General features: G+C 44.6%; 1 protein-coding gene across 2 annotated transcripts in view; it reads left to right on the top strand.

The window, feature by feature from the left end:
- Positions 1-658: 658 nt before the first annotated feature.
- The window catches only part of LOC115204169 (guanine nucleotide-binding protein G(z) subunit alpha), a 53,252-nt gene continuing 33,920 nt past the window's right edge, over positions 659-19,990 (top strand). For both annotated transcript variants that reach the window (XM_029769540.1, XM_029769538.1), the window contains exon 1: positions 659-922. The gene's annotated coding sequence lies outside the window, so the exon portion shown is untranslated. The remainder of the gene's footprint in view (positions 923-19,990) is intronic.

Genomic DNA, 19,990 nt, shown 5'->3' with positions numbered 1-19,990 from the left:
TGTTTTTACCAAAGATAGATGAGGTGATGAGAACAGCAAGCACTGCCCCTTCACATCGCATAGTAGTATTTTTCATTTGTCAGCCTATCTATCTGTTCTTGGTTAGAGCCAATAGCAGTAAAGGAAGTGGTCCTTCTGTCACAGAAACTGTTGGCACGGAAACAGCACATTACACCATTATCCAATCCCCCTCCCAGTCCCCTAGCGTCATCCCTCCTCTCCATTCCCTTCATCTCCCCTCCACACTCTCGCTCTCTCTATCATGCATGCTATTCTAGCCATGAATGAAACCTCAGCCAAGGCTACTGTTGACTTGTCATAGACCAGAGAAAGAGAATATGCAGGGTTGTTATACATTGAATAACACACATAACCAGGCCTTTCTATTGCTGCTCTGTCCGTTTTTATTTCCATGTTTTACATTTTCCCTTCATATGGCAATGCAACAAACAGATTCTATTGTATTCTGTTTTTGTCACCACTCTGTGTTCTGTTTAGCTTGGTGCCATTTTTCCCCTCTGTTTCTCTCATGATTTAATCCTGTCCGTTTCCCCCTTCTCTTTATCTCTGCTGACTCCTCCCTTCTCTTTATCTCTGCTGACTCCTCCCTTCTCTTTATCTCTGCTGACTCCTCCCTTCATTTCCCTCTCCCTCCTCTCTCTGACACTCAAACACGCACACACGCCCTCCTCCCCCATCGCTGCAGTGTCTCAACTGCCTTGGAGCAAACAAGAGAGGAAATAGAACAGACAATAATAAGAGAGACGAGAAAGAGGGGGATAGAAAGAGAGAGACTATGCGTGGAAGAGAGAGTGTGTTATAGGAGAATGTTGGACTAAGGGTGGATTGCACACTGCTTATCTCTCCCATGCGAGTGTTTGTCTGCAGTATCCCTGGTGAACGGACCCTGGACGGTGAAACGGTAAGCCTGCTTGCTTTATTTTCTCACACTCTTTCGTTTTGTCATCACCACTAAGTTGGCCCTCTTTGTTTGGCTGGGGTGAGGAGTTGCTGTGTAATTGGATTCAAGTGGAGGAACAGGATCTTTCATGAAGGTGATGTTCTGAGATGGCACCAAGGCTAGGCTGTTTCTCCAGTTCCCTCCTCTCTGTGTAGGTGGACTAGGAGAGCCAGTGTCTGTGTACATATCCTCCTTGATACAGCCTTCATAGATACAGTATATGGTTATGTTGGGGAATGGTAAATCGGGATGTGTGCATGCTCTGTCCATCCCATTGATCATGAGCGAACGAGAAGGAGAGAGGGAGAGAGGTAAGAGAGGGAGAGAGGTGAGAGAGGGAGAGAGGTGAGAGGGTGAGAGAGGGAGAGAGGTAAGAGAGGGAGAGAGGTAAGAGAGGGAGAGAGGTAAGAGAGGGGAGAGAGGTAAGAGAGGGGAGAGAGGTAAGAGAGGGAGAGAGGTAAGAGAGGGAGAGAGGTAAGAGAGGGAGAGAGGTAAGAGAGGGAGAGAGGTAAGAGAGGGAGAGAGGTAAGAGAGGGAGAGAGGTAAGAGAGGGAGAGAGGTAAGAGAGGGAGAGAGGTAAGAGAGGTGGGAGAGGTAAGAGAGGGAGAGAATTAAGAGAGGTGGGAGAGAAGTAAGAGAGGGAGAGAGGTAAGAGAGGGAGAGAGGTAAGAGAGGGAGAGAGGTAAGAGAGGGAGAGAGGTAAGAGAGGTGGGAGAGAGGTAAGAGAGGTGGGAGAGAGGTAAGAGAGGGAGAGAAGTCAGAGAGAGAGAGAAGTAAGAGAGGTAAGAGAGTTGGGAGAGAGGTAAGAGAGGTGGGAGAGAGGTAAGAGAGGGAGAGAAGTCAGAGAGGTGAGAGAGGGAGAGAGGTAAGAGAGAGAGAGAAGTAAGAGAGAGGTAAGAGAGGGAGAAGTAAGAGAGAGAGAGAAGTAAGAGAGGTGGGAGAGAGGGAGAGAGATAAGAGAGGTGGGAGAAAGGTGGGAGAGAAGTAAGAGAGAGGTAAGAGAGGGAGAGAAGTAAGAGAGAGGTAAGAGAGGGAGAGAGGTGGGAGAGAGGTAAGAGGGGTGGGAGAGGCAGAGAGATAAGAGAGTTGGGAGAGTGGTGAGAGGTAAGAGGGAGAGAGGTAAGAGAGAGGTAAGAGAGGGAGAGAGGTGGGAGAGAGGTAAGAGGTTTGGGAGAGAGGTGGGAGAGGCAGAGAGATAAGAGAGTTGAGAGAGGTAAGAGGGAGAGAGGTAAGAGAGCCAATAAAAGTACTGTCACGTAGGATCTGCTGATGACTGGCTTAGCGAGACAATGAATGTGACTGTGCGGTGGGAGGTGCACACACCCCATGGAGTGTTGCTCTGCAGGCAGGCACTGGGCTGGACAGATGAGCAGTGGCTTCACACTGGCATTTTAGCATCTGCCCTTGCAGCGCTCTGCCTGCCATCCCACATCAACAATAACATCAGCACATCGATCGAAAACCGTGTTAACCCAGGATGGGTGTGTGCGAGTGTGATTCTGAGAAAGTGACAGAGTGTGTGTGTTTCCTGCTCTCCAGTGGCCACAGCACTGAGGGTCATTTGTGACATTTTGTTTCTTTACAATCCCTCATATCGCTAATGGAGCATTGCCATGACTCGTGGAGTGGGGGTTATTCGGCAACGCAGGGGTGTGTGTGTGTGTGTGTGTGTGTGTGTGTGTGTGTGTGTGTGTGTGTGTGTGTGTGTGTGTGTGTGTGTGTGTGTGTGTGTGTGTGTGTGTGAAAGAGAACCTGCGCAGGGAGGGGTTGAGGGGCTAGGGGGTTTAACAGTGGGGAGGCAGATTGGGCAGAGGGGCAGAGGTTGATGCAGCGGAGAGAGAGCAAAATGAAGAAAGAGAGCAAAGATTGGAAAACAGGACGAGAGAGGAGAGATGGAGAGAATGGAATGATAAACATTGAGGGGACGGGGCTGTTTAGCCGAGTGTCAGCTGGAGATGATGGACGATGTTGACTTGAGAACTGGCTGTGTGCGATAGGCCCAAAGAATGAAGTGAAACAGCCAACATCCAGGCCCTCGGACATCTAAAAATGGAGGCAAAAATTGTGCAATAAAATCCCACAATGCCTTGGGAACCTCTGGAGGAACACAGATAGTGAAATGAACCAGAGGATGTGAGATGAATAACAACCTCTCCTCTGCTCCTCGCAACCTACAAAAGCAGACCACATTGCATGAATTTCTTTGCAATATTAATGTAAACGGGTAGAGAATATAAATGCACTGACGACGGCAAACTGAAATCAAGACTAGCATTTATTATAGCACTTGATGATACAGGCTGGCTTTAATGTGATTATACTGTATTCATGTCATGAAGTGCCTATTGAGCAAACATTGGAGGAATACAGGATCTGCTTTCACAAATGAATTAGCTTGTCACTATTTAAATGTAAGATTACATACACAGACTACTAACAGATCAGTGTTTTTCTCACCTTTTTACAAGTTGTATGGCAATGTTATTTTATATCTAATTTTCCTGTCTATGTAACTACAGTGTAACTTCTACATACAACGGATAGACAGGCAAAGCCTGTCTAGTGTCACTCTTGTAATCATTCATCATTGGTAATGGGGATCCCAATAAATCAAATAAAATCATTGTTCAATCTAAATACCTATCATATTTTTGATGTGATATTATAATAAATGTGATGAATTAAAATCTATAACAATTTCACCTTCAAGGTGTAAGGTGTCGTAAGGTTAGGTTTACACATAGAAGGTGCTAGAACACATAGAAGGACCATGTAGAGTAAAAATGTGACGTGTACCAAGCAAACGTAACAACAACCAAGCCTAAATATACTATATATACAAAAGTATGTGGACACCCTTTCAAATGAGTGGATTTGGCTATTTCAGCCACACCCGTTGCTGACAGGTGTATAAAATTGAGCACACAGCCATGCAATCTCCATAGACAAACATTTGCAGTAGAATGGCCTTACTGAAGAGCTCAGTGACTTTCAATGCGTCACCGTCATAGGATGGTGACGCCAGTTCATCAAATTTCTGCCCTGCTAGAGCTACCCCGGTCAACTGTAAGCTGTTATTGTGAAGTGGATACGTCTAGAAGCAACAACGGCTCAGCCGCGAAGTAGTATGCCACACAAGCTCACAGAAAGGGACTGCTGAAGCACGTAGTACGTAGAAATTATGCAACACTCACTACCGAGTTCCAAACTGCCTCTGGAAGCAACATCAGCACAAGAACTGTTCGTTGGGAGCTTCATGAAATGGGTTTCCATGGCTGATCAGCTGCACACAAGTCTAAGATCAACATGTGCGATGCCAAGCGTTGGTTGGAGTGGTGTAAAGCTCGCCGCCATTGGACTCTGGAGCAGTGGAAACGCTTTCTCTGGAGTGATGAATCACGCTTCACCATCTGGCAGTCCAGTAGACGAATCTGGGTTTGGCAGATACCAGGAGAACGCTAACAGCCCGAATGCATAGTGCCAACTGTAGAGTTTCGTGGGGGATAAATAATGGTCTGGGGCTGTTTTTCATGGTTCAGGCTAGGCCCCTTAGTTCCAGTGAAAGGAAATCTTAACGCTACAGCATACAATGACATTCTAGACGATTATGTTCTTCCAACTTTGTGGCAAAAGTTTGGGGAAGGCCCTTTGCTGTTTCAGCATGACCATGCACAAAGCGAGGTCCATACAGAAATGGTTTGGCCTGCATGGAGCACTGACCTCAACCCCATCGAACACCTTTGGGCTGAATTGGAACGCCGACTGCAAGCCAGGACTAATCGCCCAACATCAGTGCCCGACCTCGCTAATTATCTTGTAGCTGAATGGAATCAAGTCCCTGTAGCAATGTTCTAACATCTAGTGGAAAGCCTTCGCAGAAGAGTGGAGGCTGTTATAGCAGCACAGGGGGGACCAACTGCATATTAATGCCCATGATTTTGGAATGAGATTTTTGATGAGCAGGTGTCCACATAATTTTGGTCATGTAGTGTAGGTCAGACATTTCACATCTTGGTGTGCTTTACGTTATTGGGGTATGGCAACGATTTATACTGGTAACCCTAGAGAGAAGAAACTTGACCCATAGTGATGTTTGGCACTTTCTCAAGTAGCTGACATGTCGGTAATAGCTCCTTCTGTGCTATGGGAGACGTCCACCAAAGACAGAACCAGTAGTCTTTCAACATATGCCTCATCACTCCTACAAGTAAGGGATAATCAACGAGGAGCTATGCGTTCTTTGGAAAATAATGAACAACGAGGAAGGTGTGTTCCACGACGTGCTTGTATGGGGTGAGACCATGGTATAATACAATTTTTAAACTGGGTGGTTAAAGCCCTGTATGCTGATTGGCTGACAGCCTTGGTATATCAGACCGTATACCATGGGTATGATAGAACATTTATTTTTACTGCTCTAATTACGTTGGTAACCAGTTTATAATAGCAATAAGGCTATAAGGGGGTTTGTGGTATATGGTCAATATACCACGGCTAAAGGCTGTATCCATAAAGACCAGCCCTTTGCTGTGGTATATTGGCCATATACCACACCCCCTCGGGCCTTATTGCTTAAATATATCCTCAAACAAAAACATCCAGTAGCCTAAGATCCATCATTCTGTGTCTGTATTTTCTATTACATAATAATAAGTAGCTCAGGAAATAACTACTGAACCACAGGTCAGGGATCTTAAAAATATTAACTTAGAACATTTCCCCACTTTTATTTGCAGCCTAGATGACACTCTATTATGATGTGGCTTGATCACCCATGCAATGAGAGTGTGTTTGAAGCCTGAAGTTGGACTGAGAGGAGAGGGAATGTGGCTTAACCAAAGCAGTCAGGGGCAGAGTGTGTGAACGGAGTTGAGCGGTCGAAAATGCCGCTCATGGAGCGCTCTGGCTGACGCTCCACGGTCTTTCCATTTGCTCTGCTAAAAACCACTCCTCACTCACAGGAAGAAGAAAAAAACTGCTGCTCCAAATTAGCTCTATTCATTAAAATCACAATTTAACCAACACCTATCAATTGTTGTGACTACCTGAACCTACCATTTGGTTTTGAAGTATTGAAACCATATGATTTAAATGAAAAGTATTATAATAAACATGAAAAGGTGACTGTAAGAAGCGCTCATCATTTCAGATAGGTTACATGTCATATTAAACAGCATATAAACACTCTAAATAGGTCAGGAGACAGACAGGGAGCCTAAGAAGGAGCAAAAATGAATTATTTAGGCTATATTATTTAAATTATTTCAAGGCTATAGCCCACAAAGAAATACATTGTAAAGCATTTGCGAGTGCGACACACTAGGCTGGTAGTCAGGAACATTAAGCACTCAGCATTTAAGCAACATTTCGTTGTATTAAATCATTATAGTCTATACATTGCGCATATAGGCTGTGATTTACTTCGAATTATATATAAATTAAACGATGCCTTATTAGGCTCACTCTACAGTGCCTTTGAATACATTTTTAGAAACACCAGTTTGGCCAGAATCTGTGGCTTCACGCTCATGTGGTGGTCCCAGGAGAGACGGCCAGCAGCAGAGAATATCCTCTCAGAATTTGCAGAGCCACTGTGGATGCTAAACACCCTTTTGGCCACTTTTGCCAGGTTGGGCAGGGATGCAGAATTTTTTTCTACTATAGGTAGGCCTAAAGGCTTTTAGGCAAAATAACCCAATCAAAACAGAAAGCTCCTTGCAAGTTGGAATATGCCAGGACTATGGGCCAAAATCAATTATGACCTGTATAGATAAAAAAAAAAAAATTATGACCTGTATAGATAATATAACAACAATTTAAGGAAACTTTTCAGAGATCAGATTTTTTGTTAATAAATACTTTGCTACAATGACACGTAATTAGCTGCCCACTGTCACGTCCTGACCAGTGAAAGAGGTCATTTGCCATAGTAGTATGGTCAGGGCGTGGCAGGGGGTTTGTTTTGTATGTATTTTGGGTTTTCTGTTTCTATGTGGGTTTGTTCTAGTTGTCATTTTCTATGTGTTGGTTTTCATGTTCGGCCGGGTATGGTTTCCAATCAGAGGCAGGTGTCTTTCGTTGTCTCTGATTGGAAGCCATACTTAGGTAGCCTGTTTTTCCTTTGGGGTGGTGGGTAGTTGTTTTCCGTTTTAGTCTAAGAACCTGACGGGACTGTTGTTTTCTTGTTTTTTTTGTGAAAGTGTCTTCATTAAAGAATAAAGAATGAGCACTATCCACGCTGCGTCTTGGTCTCCATTCCACGACCCCTGTGACACCCACCTCGTTCCTTTATTTTAGCATGTGCAGTAGTAAGTACACCATCATGCTTTCGGGATATGTGTCTTTTCAGATTCCGCAATGATTCTTTAGTTGTGCACACTACATCACCACACTCCATCTCCTGGTCCTCCGCATCTTGATTTTGTCACCTTGATTTTGATTTTGTGTTTCTTTATGAAAATATTTAGCAAACTCCATTACAGTAGCTAAAGCAAGGGGCTGTAGCAGCACACAAATACATGCTGGGCCGGGCATGCCCTGAGCTCGTGAAGTGAGCGCTATTGGAGTGAAATTGGAGTGGGCTGGAAGGCCGACGCTCCAGAATCTCGCCCTGCGCTCCAGTCCAATTGGGCACGCGCTGCTCCTTGCTCCACTCGCATACTCTGGTCAGTGGTCACTGGTAACTTTGGCTGTAATGATGGATGACAGGGATCAGCTTGTCATACCAAAGTCAATCACACGTCTCCATTGAGCGCTCTAAGGTTTTGCTGACACACAAATTGGTTAAACTCACACACTCACATCATGCCATGCCATTGCCCATGTGGTGCCATACATGACACAATGTAACATAATTGCCATATGGGTCTACAGTGAGGGGGAAAAAGTATTTGATCCCCTGCTGATTTTGTACGTTTTCCCACTGACAAAGAAATGATCGGTCTATAATTTTTATGGTAGGTTTATTTGAACAGTGAGAGACAGAATAACAACAAAAAAATCCAGAAAAACGCATGTCAAAAATGTTATAAATTGATTTGCATTTTAATGAGGGAATAAGTATTTGACCCCTCTGCAAAACATGACTTAGTACTTGGTGGCAAAACCCTTGTTGGCAATCAGAGGTCAGACGTTTCTTGTAGTTTTCCACCAGGTTTACACACATCTCAGGAGGGATTTTGTCCCGCTCCTCTTTGCAGATCTTCTCCAAGTCATTAAGGTTTCGAGGCTGACGTTTGGCAACTCGAACCTTCAGCTCCCTCCACAGATTTTCTATGGGATTAAGATCTGGAGACTGGCTTGAGCCACTCCTTTGTTGCCTTGGCCGTGTGTTATGGGTCATTGTCATGCTGGAATACCCATCCACGACCCATTTTCAATGCCCTGGCTGAGGGAAGGAGGTTCTCCCCCAAGATTTGACGGTACATGGCCCCGTCCATCGTCCCTTTGATGCGGTGAAGCTGTCCTGTCCCCTTAGTAGAAAAACACCCCCAAAGCATAATGTTTCCACCTCCATGTTTGACGGTGGGAATGGTGTTCTTGGGGTCATAGGCAGCATTCCTCCTCTTCCAAACACAGCGAGTTGAGTTGATGCCAAAGAGCTCCATTTTGGTCTCATCTGACCACAACACTTTCACCCAGTTGTCCTCTGAATCATTCAGATGTTCATTGGCAAACTTCAGACGGGCATGGATATGTGCTTTCTTGAGCAGGGGGACCTTGCGGGCGCTGCAGGATTTCAGTCCTTCACGGCGTAGTGTGTTACCAATTGTTTTCTTGGTGACTATGGTCCCAGCTGCCTTGAGATAATTGACAAGATCCTCCCGTGTAGTTCTGGGCTGATTACTCACCGTTCTCATGATCATTGCAACTCCACGAGGTGAGATCTTGCATGGAGCCCCAGGCCGAGGGACATTGACAGTTCTTTTGTGTTTCTTCTATTTGCGAATAATCGCACCAACTGTTGTCACCTTCTCACCAAGCTGCTTGGCGATGGTCTTGTAGCCCATTCCAGCCTTGTGTAGGTCTACAATCTTGTCCCTGACATCCTTGGAGAGCTCTTTGGTCTTGGCCATGGTGGAGAGTTTGGAATCTGATTGATTGATTGCTTCTGTGGACAGGTGTCTTTTATACAGGTAACAAACTGAGATTAGGAGCACTCCCTTTAAGAGTGTGCTCCTAATCTCAGCTTGTTACCTGTATAAAAGACACCTGGGAGCCAGAAATCTTTCTGATTGAGAGGGGGTCAAATACTCATTTCCCTCATTAAAATGCAAATCAATTTATAACATTTTTGACATGCGTTTTTCTGGATTTTTCTGTTGTTATTCTGTCTCTCACTGTTCAAATTAACCTACCATTAAAATTATAGACTGATCATTTCTTTGTCAATGGGCAAACGTACAAAATCAGCAGGGGATCAAATACTTTTTTCCCTCACTGTATATTACGTACTTGAAATACTGGCACAGCAGTACTAGTGTAGCACAGCATGTTTCTGCAATTTTGAATGGGGCTTTTAATAACCTGCCAGTAAAGTTCCCCAAATAACATATCAAACAGGAAAAACAACAGTTAAGTTCAGTTTCACCCCTGCTAACCAATCTCTAACATTGCCTCAGCTACTCCATTGTGTGACATAATGGCTTGGGACTGTCCTAGGGACAGCTCTAGCTTTAAAGTGCCATGCCCTTGTAGGGAGTAGAACTGGCTGACTTTACCACTTAAATCGATTATGTTATATAGTACAGGGGAAATTATACAATATGCCCCTCTCCTCTTGCACTTAAGTACAATGATTTATGTGGACACATTCATGTTATATTATATTACTCTAGGCCTGCAGGCTGTGGGAATAGCCATCAAACTGGCTTCTATGAAGTTGTTCTGCTAATTCGTTCAGCAATTGAATAACTCTGATAACCCACTCTGGAATGCAGTAAACACATACATAACGCTTACTGTTAACTGTTTTTAGCAGGATACACCTTTCTCTTTGTTATTCTGTTAGGTCAAATACTGTGCCATGTCTTGTGACCCATTGTGCTAACTGGTTCTATCTCTGCTGGCACCTGAACCAACCAGTTTCTCTGCTTTTCTCCCCAGACTCAGGATAGGTGTTGCTCCAGTTACAGTGCTTTGCAAAAGTATTCATCCCCCTTTGCATTTTTCCTATTTAGTTGCATTACAACCTGTAACTTGAATTGATTTTTATTTGGATTTAATGTAATGGACATACACAAAATAGGCCAAATTGCTGAAGTGAAATGATTTTTCTTTTCTTTAAATGCAAAAATGTGTATTTCTTTATTTTCCATTAAAAAAAAAAAAGAAAAAAAAGAGTAAAGTGGTGGGTGCATATGGATTCACCCCCTTTGCTATGAAGCCCCTAAATAAGATCTGGTGCAACCAATTACTTTCATAAGTCACAATTCGTTAAAGTCCACCTGTGTGCAATCTAAGTGTCACATGATCTGTCAGATGATCTCAGTAGATATACACCTGTTCTGAAAGGCCCCAGAGTCTGCAACACCGCTAAGCAAGGGGCACCACCAAGCAAGTGGCACCATGAAGACCAAGGAGCTCTACAAACAGGTCAGGGACAACGTTGTGGAGAAGTACAGATCAGGGTTGGGTTCTAAAAAAATATCAGAAACTTTGAACCTCCCACGGAGCACCATTAAATCCATTATAAAAAAAATTGAAAGAATATGGCACCACAACAAACCTGCCAAGAGAGGGCCGCCCACCAAAACTCACGGACCAGGCATGGAGGGCATTAATCAGAGAGTCAACAAAGAGACCAAAGATAACCCTGAAGGAGCTGCAAAGCTCCACAGCGGAGATTGAGTATCTGTCCATAGGACCACTTTACAGTTCTTTTGTGTTTCTTCCATTTGCGAATAATCGCACCAATCGTACACTCCACAGAGCTGGGCTTTATGGAAGAGTATGGGCATGTGGAAGACTCCCCAAACATATGGAAGAAGGTACTCTGGTCAGATGAGACTAAAATTAAGCTTTTTGGCCATCAAGGAAAATGTCTGGCGCAAACCCAACACCTCTCATCACCCCGAGAACACCATCCATCCCCACAGTGAAGCAGGGTGGTGGCAGCATCATGCTGAGGGGATGTTTTTGATCAGCAGGGACTGGGAAACGGGTCAGAATTGAAGGAATGATGGATAGCGCTAAATACAGGGAAATTGTTGAGGGAAACCTGTTTCAGTCTTCCAGAGATTTGAGACTGGGACGGAGGTTCACCTTCCAACAGGCCAATGACCCTAAGCATACTGCTAAAGCAACGCTTGAGTGGTTTAAGGGGAAACATGTAAATGTCTTAGAATAGCCTAGTCAAAGCCCAGACCTCAATCCAATTGAGAATCTGTGGTATGACTTAAGATTGCTGTACACCAGCGGAACCCATCCAACTTGAAGGAGCTGGAGCAGTTTTTCCTTGAAGAATGGGCAAAAATCCCAGTGGCTAGATGTGCCAAGCTTATAGAGACATACCCCAAGAGACTTGCAGCTGTAATTGCTGTAAAAGGTGGCTCTACAAAGTATTGACTTTGGGGGGTGAATAGTTATGCACGCTCAAGTTTTCTGTTTTTTGTCTTATTTCTTATTTGTTTCACAAGAGAAAATATATTTTGCATCTTCAAAGTGGTAGGCATGTTGTGTAAATCAAATGATACAAACCCCCCCAAAAAATCTATTTTGATTCAAGGTTGTAAGGCAACAATATAGGAAAAATGCCAAGGGGGTGAATACTTTCCAAAGCCACTGTAAATTGGCTCAGTGTTTGTCTTTGTTTTGGGTTTCTAATCCACTCCAGGTATACTGGGCCAAAGTATCATCTCCCCGGCAGCCGTGTGGAGGATACAATAAAATCAGAGAGAGAGGATTTATGACTATTAGTTGGACTGAAACGAATTGGGGTGGGGTTTTTTCCGTTCATAGTAACATTACAGTAAATAAGGATTCGATTATCATTGAGTCTTATGTAAATCTACATAAATTAATTTCTTTCTCTAGTCCCTTCCTCTCTTTCTCTCTAATCTGTGTTGGCGCTCAGAACCAGGCCCTGTGTGTATGCCTGAGGACAATGGGCCCTCCTCCCAGCACTCCTTACTGGGGGCAGAGCAGAGGGACTAACAGAGCATCTTTGTGTTCCATTCCTCACACATAACTGTAGTCATATGACAGACAGCAAGGAGGTCGAGGAGGGGAAGGGTGGTGGCGGGGAGTGATGGAAGAAGGGAAGGGTGGTGGCGAGGAGGGATGGAGGAAGGGAAGGGTGGTGGCGAAGAGGGGGGGGATGCTCTGGACTGGAGGACCATCGGGGGTGTTGAAGAGTGTTTCAGGGGCGACAGTATTTGAGTGTGTGTGTGTGCTGTGACCATAGCTGCTGCTGGCTGTAGGTCAGGAACCTGGACAGCACGACCAAAGTGTCCCAGGGAAATAAATGAAGCCTACCCAGCTAGCGCATTTGGTTCCTTGGAAGTTGTGGGAACATACATTTTTGGTTTCCCATTGATTCTGGCTGGGTGGCCACTTGATTAATTGTTCAGCAGTCTTATGGCTTGGGGGGTAGAAGCTGTTAAGGAGCATTTTGGTCCTAGACTTGGCACTCCGGTACCACTTGCTGTGTGGTAGCAGAGAGAACAGTCTATGACTTGGGTGACTGGAGTCTTTGACAATTTTTTGGGTCTTCCTCTGACACCGCCTAATATATAGGTCCTGGATGGCTGGAAGCTTGGCCCCAGTGATGTACTGGGCCATACGCACTACCCTCTGTTGCGCCTTATGGTCAGATGCCGAGTAGTTGCCGTACCAGGCGGCGATGCAACCGGTCAGGATGCTCTCGAGGGTGCAGCTGTAGAAATTTTTGAGGATCTGGGGACCCATGCCAAATCTTTTCAGTCTCCTGAGGGGGAAAAGGTGTTGTTGTGCCCTCTTCACAACTGTCTTGGTGTGTTTGGACCATAATAGTTTGTTGGTGATGTGGACACCAAGGAACTTGAAACTCTCAAACAGCTCTAGTACAGCCCCAAAAATGTTAATGGGGGCCTGTCTGGCCCTCCTTTTCCTACAATCCACGATCAACTCCTTTGTCTTGATCACATTGAGGGAGAGGTTGTTGTCCTGGCACCACACTGCCAGGTCTCTGACCTCCTCCCTATAGGCTGTCTCATCGTTGTTGGTGATCAGGCTTACAACTGTTGTGTCGTCAGCAAACTTAATGATGGTGTTGGAGTCGTGTGTCACACCTGCTCCCGCTCTTCCCCCCTGGAGCTCGAGGGCGCCAGCCACCCCAGCATTACGCGCTCCTGCCACAATCATTACACACATATGCCTTCCCCCGTCACGCGCATCAGTGATTATTGGACTCACCTGGACTTTACCTCTCCTATATCTGTCTGTTCCCCCGCTCTGTTCCCCACTTCTGCATTGATTTTCATATGTCCTTGTTTACCTGTGTGCTGACGCTGTTCCTGTCTTGTTCCTTGTTTGTGAAACGAGGGGGCCTAAACCAGCTCGTCGGGCTGTCACGCCCTAGCTGGCTCGAGAGGTTTCTTGTCACGGTTGGATCGGAAGGCGCCCATCCCACGTCAGGCCTCAGCCGGATCGCCAGGTTTTTACGCCCAGCCGGCTCGCCAGGCTCTCACTCTGCTTCCGGTTCGTTGGGATTTCACGCCCAGCCGGCTGGTCCAGCGCCTGTGCCTCGGGCTGCCCGTCAGGCTCGCCCAGGTGGGACATTGGGTGGCGCCCCTGGGGGGGGGGGGGGGGGTGTTGGGGGGTACTGTCACGCCTGCTCCCTCTCTTCCCCCCTGGTGCTCGAGGGTGTCAGGCTCCCCAGAATTACGCACTACTGCCACCATCATTACGCACACCTGCCTACCCCCGTCACGCGCATCAGCGATTATTGGAATCACCTGGACTCACTCACCTCTGTCATTACCTCCCCTATATCTGTCTGTTCCCTCGCTCTGTTCCCCACTTCAGCATTGATTGTCATATGTCATTGTATACCCATGTGCTGACGCTGTTCCTGTCTTGTTCCATGTCTGTTTCGATTAAATGTTTGACTACCCGTACCTGCTTCTCTACTCCAGCGTTGGTCCTTACATCGTGCTTGGCCACGCAGTCGTGGGTGAACAGGGAGTACAGGAGGGGACTAAGCACACCTGAGGGGCCCCAGTGTTGAGGATCAGCATGGCATATCTGTTGTTGCCTACCCTTACTACCTGGGGGTGGCCCGTCATGAAGTCCAGGATCCAGTTGCTGATTGAGGCGTTTGTCCCAGGGTCCTTAGCTTAGTGATGCGCTTTGTGGCCACTATGGTGTTGAATGCTGAGCTGTTGTCAATGAACAGCATTCTCACATAGGTGTTCCTTTTGTTCAGGTGGGAAAGGAAAGTGTGGAGTGCGATTGAGATTGCATAACCTGTGGATCTGTTGGTGTGGTATGCGAATTGGAGTGGGTCTAAGGTTTCTGGGATGATGGTGTTGATGTGAGCCATGACCAGCCTTTCGGGGTGGTAATCATTTAGGCAGGCCACCTTTGCTTTCTTGGGCACAGGGACTATCGTGGCCTGCTTGAAACAGGTAGGTATTAAAGACTCGGTCAGGGAGAGGTTGAAAATGTCAGTGAAGACACTTGCCAGTTGGTCCGCGCATGCTTTGAGTACAAGTCCTGGTGATCCTTCTGGCCCCACGGCTTTGTGAATGTTGACCTGTTTAAAGGTCTTGCTCACAATGGCTATGGAGAGTGTGATCACACAGTCGTCCGTAACAGCTGGTGTTTGCATGCATGCTTCAGTGTTGCTTGCTTCGAATCAAGCATAAAAGGCATTTAGCTCCTCTGGTAGGCTCGCGTCACTGGGCAGCTCACGGCTGGGTTTCCCTTTGTTGTCCGTAATAGTTTGCAAGCCCTGCCTCATCCGACGAGCGTCAGAGCTGGGGTAGTAGGAATCAATCTCAGTCCTGTATTGACGCTTTGCCTGTTTGAGAGTTTATCTGAGGGCATTGCGGGATTTGTTATAAGCGTCCGGATTAGTGTCCCGCTCCTTGAAAGCAGCAGCTCTAGCTTTTAGCTCGGTGCAGATGTTCCCTATAATCCATGGCTTCTGGTTGGGATATGTATGTATGGTCACTGTGGGGACAACGTCGTCAATGCCACTATTGATTAAGCTGGTGACTGAGGTGGTATCTCCTCAATGCAATTGGATGAATCCTGGAACATATTCCAGTCTGTGCTAGCAAAACAGTCCTGTAGCGTAGCATCCGCGTCATCTGCCCACTTCCGTATTGAGCAAGTCACTGGTACTTCCTGCTATAGTTTTTTCTTGTAATCAGGAATCAGCAGAATAGAATTATAGTCAGATTTGCCAAATGGAGGGTGGCTAGAGCTTTGTATCCGTCTCTGTGTGTGTAATGCTTTCTTTAGGAGAAGTATCGGAGTCAGGCGCAGGACACAGGAATGAGTGCAAACAAAACGTGTTTACTCAAAACTATAATCAAACTTCTCCCACAGTAATAAAACATAGTTGGGAGAAACACCTCCAACAACTACAAAACAGGAAACCATCACGGACAAGACAAACAGGAAAGCCAGAGGGTTAAATAATTAACATAATCAGGGAATATGAAACAGGTGTGTATAATTAAGACAAAACCAAACGAACAGGGAAACATAGATCGGTGGTAACTAGTAAGCCGGTGACGTCGACCGCCGAATGCCGCCCGAACAAGGAGAGGGGCCGACTTCGGCGGAAGTCGTGACAGTGTGTGGAGTAAAGGTGGTCTAGAGTTTTTTTCCCTCTGGTTGCTCATGTGACATGCTGGTAGAAATTAGGTAAACAGATTTAACTTTCCTTGCATTAAAGTCCCTGGCCACTAGGAGCGCCGATTCTGGATGAGCATTTCCTTGTTTGCTTATGGCCTTATACAGCTTGTTGAGTGCGGCCTTAGTGCCAGCATCGGTTTGTGGTAGTAAATGGACGGCTCCGAATAATATAGATGAGAACTCTCTTGGTAGATAGTGTGGTCAGGCGGGCAATACTTCAAGACTTCTTTAATATTCGACATCGTGCACCAGCTGTTATTGACAAATAGACACACACCCCCACCCATCGTCTTACCAGACGTAGCTGCTCTGCCCTGCCAACGCACAGAAAACCCAGCCAGCTCTATATTATCCATGTCGTCGTTCAGCCACGACTCAGTGAAACATAAGATATTACAGTTTTTAATGTCCCTTTTGGTAAGATAGACTTAATCGTAGATCATCAAGTTTTTTTTCATATGATTGCAGATTGGCCAATAGTACTGATGGTAGTGGTGGTTTACACACTCGCCTCCGAATTCTAACAAGGCACCCCGACCTCCGCCCCCATCTATTCTTCAAAAGAATGACGGGGATTTGGTCCTGGTCTTGAGAAAGCAGTATATCCTTCGTGTTGGATTCATTAAAGAAAAAAATCTTCGGCCAGTTCGAGGTGAGTAATCTCTGTTCTGATGTCCATAAGCTTTTTTCGGTCATAAGAGACGGTAGCAGGAACATTATGTACAAAATAAGTTACAAACAATGCGAAAAAACAAACAACATAGCACGGTTGGTTAGGAGCCCGTAAAACGTCAGCCATCCCCTCCGGCGGCATGAATAATGCCTAAGCAAATTAATTTCCATATGTCCTGTCTGTGCTAGGAGTTTAAAACAGTTAACCCAAACTAAGCTAGCAGTGTTATTGAAACATTATTTAATTACCTTCAAATAACCTATAATTTCCATTTTCAGAATGTCAATAAAACTTCACAGGAAAACTTTCAGGGAACCATAGAAAAACATTCTCAGAACCTCCTTGCAACCTAAAAATGTACGTTCCCAGAAATGGCTTCATTCCCAGAACCAATGGGAAACCAAAAATGTATGTTCCCACAACTTCCAAAGAATCAAATGTGCTAGCTGGGTATGCTAATGAGGATACCTTTGTATTCATGCATTCCAACTATGCCAGTATAATAGGAAACAGAGTGAATTATGTTATGCTGCTTGATGAAGTTAAACAAGTATTCAGACTGATTGAACTTTCGTAAACTACATTATATTTCAGCTGAATTTTCCTCATCCTGGCCCAATGATGAAACCACCAACTGCAGGATGTAACTGACGTTGGCTTACAGCAGACACAAAATGACGGTTCCCCCACAGTTTCCAGTCTGTTGCAACAAGAACATTTTTGACATGACCAATATGAAACTGTGTTTGTGCATGTGTTAGTAGAAGGCAATTCCACAGTATCAGAATTGCGCTGAGACTTAGATTTTTCATTTAAAATGTATGCCAAACAAAAAACATTGATTTCAAAGTTTAACAAACCGTACATCTCTATGCACAATGACTACTTTTAACAATTTACAATGAACATTTTACAAAAACAAGTGCAAGAACTATGCAGATGCAAAGTTTGGTAACAGAATTTCAGTAAAATATCCCTCTTTTTTTATGTGACCACATTTTCCCACAGCTGTTAAGTATCTGCTGCTTATGATTCAAAGATGTCTGCAGAAAAGAATGGGGTGTAATTTATGACATGACACCTTGAATTTGAAAACATATATTTTGGTTATTTAACTACAGTAAGTGAAGAGGATTTACACCCGGTAACATAATTGCAGTTATGGAATTTTATTATGGGTCCCTGATCTGTACTACACAAAAAATGCATAATTCTGGATATGAATGGCATTCTCTTCATGGTGATGTCTCCTAAATATGTACACAAAGGTAGAAATATCCAATATCCTCCTTTGGATATGTAGGTGTTATTCTACACACTGGCTATTATTTGAATGAGACCCAACACCAAACAAGACCAAATTTGGTTGGTCCAGACCGGACCAAATCTGAACCAATCATAGACGCCTATGTTTAACAAGTCTGGACATCAAAGTAATAATAATTAGGTGGATAATAGTTTCAGTATAGTTAGTTTTTTAAACAGATTTGTTAATTATTTTATTTCAGTTTACTGAATTGTTTTTTCATGATTGGTTTTCATTTTAGTTTTAGTTGAATGTAATAACTGTGGTGTACTCAACTGTGTACTGAAGTATACTTTACTTTTCTTTACTGTACTACTCTACTGTGCTCTACTGTACTGTAATGTACTGTCCAAACTTGTTAAACATAGACATCTATGATTGGTTGAGATTTGTACGATCATGTACGTCGATGTCTGGGACAAATGAAGGCCAGTCCATACGTCTGTGGAAATTGAAATCTGAATAGGATAATTTTTTAAACTAAATATAAGTGTTATTAGTTGGCAGGGGTCTTTACCTCAACATTGTGTTATATGTATTTCTGATAATTTTATTGACTTTTTCTAGTAGATGTTTTCTAAGACCCCTTTTCTATCTGTTTGACAATAAATCAAAGCCTTCACACACACAAAACTTGGAGAAAATAGGCTTTGTACACATCAGAAATAATGTCCACATAAGGTGGAGGCAATTGGGTTTCCTCAAGGTCATTGATCATTACACTATGTGATAAAGTACCAAAGGCATACCATAAGGTCTAAAAACACAATGTAAAACTTTGTGGATTCATGCTTGAAGTCATCAATTCCTGTTTTTAGGCAGAAAACAAGCACATTCTTGCCCTGTCTTTCCATATATGCCTTTTGTTAGGGAGAGAGAATGCCTATATCTACAAGCCATGGTAGTATGCAGGCGAGCAAGCATTTCATGCACATTTTCTCAGACCGAGGGCAAAAGGGAGATGCCTCTCTATGTAGATGGATCATCTGGAACATTGTATTTTTAGGGTATTCTGTGGATAAGAGCACCCTTCCATGAGTCAGGTACCTTTCCATTCATCAGACAGACTGACACACACACACACATAGCTTGCTGGACTCTCCACCTTGTACCATCCTTTCTCTTGAGTAGGCTGGCTCACGGCTCTGCCTGTGCACAAACGTGCCATTGTCAGCACCGGCTGGCCTTGTGATTCAGTGTGACCCACTCCATCGGCGGGACGGGGAGGCAGAGGGGCGCAGGCAGGCACTGAGGCGAGGCAAACCAAACACAGACCCTTATTACACAATAGGATTTACTACACTGAGCCACCACCCCCACCCTGCTCCCAACTCTCTCTACAGCTCACTGTTTTGAACAGATGAAAAATGAACACTGCCCTTCAGTGTTTACCGTGACATACAAGCAGTGTACCGAGGGGTATCCAAGCATAGACCTCTTAGCTAAACACCCAGGCCCAGAAAAAGAGTAAGTGAGTGTACCAAATGTTGAACAAACACAATGGTCAAGGCCAGATCTTCAGTCTACACTGTAAGTGGCCCATGCACAAATGTTCTCAAACAACTGAATGATTGTTGGTGTTGAAAACCAAAATATTTATCAAATCATTCAGTTAAATAGCTATTATTAGGGCACTTGGTAACGTGTGTGTTGTGTATAAGACCACAGCATACAGTGGGTTTTTGAGAGAAGCTTAGTCGTTGTGCTGGCGGAGGAAGCATTACTTAATACTGTGTGCTTTCTGTGTGCGTCCATATTTGTGTGGTGAGACAAGTTTAAGGCATGGGTTTGGTAACACTTTATTTGAATGTTCTCTTAATCCCTACATAAGATAATCATAAACATGAATTATATTGTAATTCTAAGTGTAACAATAGTTTACGACAACAGTCTGTGCTGTAAACATGTTATGACAGAAATGTTTGATTAAGTGTTACAGTGAAGAAGAAAAAACTAAAGAGTTAAGAGGAAGAATTCTCATGGTAATATTCTCTCGATGACGTTATCCCTGGCAGGAAAGAGTAATTGTGAAGTTGGCCCGCAGTCCTATCCCAGCAGCCCCAATAGGGGAGTAAATGCTCTCACTATGACCCAATCCCACACATCCCACACCCAGCTCCCAGAACAGGGGAAGATGCCTGGGATTTCCTGAGGCCAATTAAAAGTTCTGGCACGAGTCCGGAAGGAAGAAACTTCTGGGTGT

This window comes from Salmo trutta, chromosome 12 (assembly GCF_901001165.1).
Source record: "Salmo trutta chromosome 12, fSalTru1.1, whole genome shotgun sequence".
Classification (NCBI taxonomy): Eukaryota; Metazoa; Chordata; class Actinopteri; order Salmoniformes; family Salmonidae; genus Salmo; species Salmo trutta.
Note: the sequence above shows the minus strand (reverse complement) of the source record. Positions and strands in the feature narration are given on the sequence as shown.